Source organism: Cynara cardunculus, unplaced genomic scaffold, assembly GCF_001531365.2.
Source record: "Cynara cardunculus var. scolymus isolate 2C unplaced genomic scaffold, CcrdV1 Un_Scaffold_5089, whole genome shotgun sequence".
NCBI lineage: Eukaryota > Viridiplantae > Streptophyta > Magnoliopsida > Asterales > Asteraceae > Cynara > Cynara cardunculus.
Genome location: NW_020202232.1, coordinates 10944 through 13482, shown reverse-complemented (window position 1 = coordinate 13482; position 2539 = coordinate 10944).

Sequence of the window (2539 nt, the reverse complement as noted above, 5' to 3'; positions counted from 1 at the left end):
TATATATATATATATGTATGAGTATATATATGGGTAGCTTTTGATACAAACCTAAAATTAATTAGACCCAGGAAGCTGCCCATAGCATGTACGTTGGGGTGTTATTCATTATGAATAACACGTATAGAACACGTTTATATTCATCATGAATGTGTGATTAATAATTAATAACACTTTCATATTCATCTGAATGTGTTATTTATGATGGATATTTGAGTAGGGACACGTGATGCATTGCAGGCGGTTCCGGATTCCTAATGGAACTTCCCCCCTCTCTCTATTTATATAATTATGATGGTAGAATTGAGATGAGAGTGAGTTCAACTGTAGTGAAAACACCTGATAGCTTTTGATTTAAGAGACGATACCAGAAGTAGTACAGCAGGATTGTTTTTTAGTGTGTTTTGAGTGCAAGAAAGCTCACAATAATGAAGAAATGGTTGTTGATGTGCATAGAAAGAAAACCAAATTTCGCAAGTCCTTCAAGCACAAGTGCAGATAGCTACAGGATGTCCTTTTTGGTGTAAAAGTGGTAGCGGTTTCCGGAAACAAGAAGCTGGTCTAAATGATGCATAGGACGCATTATGTTATATTCAAAACTAGGACAAGGTACTGGTTGATACTTTTACTAAGCTAGAAGAATGGGGAACACTGCTTAATTTGCTGCGATGAAGATCGATCATTAGATAAATATAATATTGTTTTTAAGGATATGGTTGCACAGTTCATTGACTCATTTAGATTAAAGATCGATACGAAATGTGATTTTCACCGTTAGCTGGTGTTAGCATTGTGGTAACACAACAAAGTATTTGCTTCTCCAAAGATGGTTAGAGACTTTCTCGTTTATATATATATATATATATATATATATATATATATGTATAGGAACCGATCAAGATAGATCAGTTGATGGACAAACTTGTCAGAATATGTGGAATTTAATGAGATTACTTTCTAAAGGAGCTATATCAACGAGAGAAGGGATCTAGCTGATGTAAATCACGCCCCCCACCAACGAAGGCTATAGAATGAATGCGAAGGTTGGAGATCACATTGCAGGCCATGTTCTGTATTTACGGATGACGAGTATATATTCAATCTGTCCTAGGGTTCTAAAAATAGTTTGTGATGATTGATTTTCGTATCAGATATGTATGCATCTGGGACTAGATATAGTGAAATGTTGATGATTTCGAAGGTATTGCTATATCAGCCATAATCTATACCATGTACTACTCTCCAAAAGTCCCATCGTAGAAAAAAAGGGCTAGCTTCTATAATATACACACACACACACACATATATATATATATATATAGGGTTGGGTTTGGGTGAGAAAAGAAGTTAAGATGGAACATAAGAAAAAAATCTCTACGTTTGGATGCATATTGAGATGAGATGCACCGATCGAGATGCACCAGATTAATCCTTGTATCAAACGTGATTCATGTGTGGGTTTGACATTAAAAGTGATCAAAGATCAAGATCCCTCTTAAGCTTCTCACTTTAGGGCTGGGTTAAGGTGAGAAAGAGAGTTTTACTGAAAAACGTAAAAAATGATCTTCACCCTTAGGTGCACATTAGGATGAGATACACCAAGATGCACCGGATCAATCCACGTATCAGGCGCTATTCATAGGTGGGTTTGAAATTAAAGGTGATCAATGGTTCTCTCACGTTTACTTTCCTTCTCATACAATCCTTCGTCTCTCACCTTAACTCTCATTCTCACACGATCTTTCGCCTATATATACATACACACACACACATGCACATATATATATATATATAGGGTTGGGTTCACGTGAGATCAAAGGTTTTTCGTGATACCCATAAGACCAATTTATATTCATTGATCAACTTTATAAGATAATAATCTAATGGTCTAAAGTTGCTAGGTGACAATTTTGTGATTATTGAGAAGTCTCGTGGCAATTTTGTGATTATGAATGTTCAGATTGTAGATCTAATAAAAGGTTGAGAATTAGTCTTACGGGTCTCCCGAAAAACTCTTGGTCTCACATGATCTAAATCTATATATATGTATATATATATATATGTGTGTGTGTGTGTGTGTGTGTGGAGAGAGAGAAGGAGGTTCAGAAAACCCCAAAAAAATTAAAAAACCCAAAAAAATATTGAGAAATACTCTGATAACCATCTATCTATCTATCTATCTGGATGACATACACATGTACATACAAGTAATTGAAGTTGTTTTTTGATCTTTATCCACGTGTGCATGTTATGATACCAAACAAATTGTTTAGAAATTATTTATATGCACATGTGCATATGAACGGTTACCACGATACTCCTCGGTTTTCACTTTTCCCTGAACCTGAACCTGATCCTATCTATATCTATACTATATTATAAAGCATTTGACAAAAACTTTTAAAAACCACCTTTTATGCGTAAAATACCGTTTATTAATGCATATTACTTAAAACTCAAGATTGCAAGTAGATTGTGTGTAAGTACAACTTATTCTCATATCTAAATTTGTGTAACTAACTGCAGATAAATATAATCA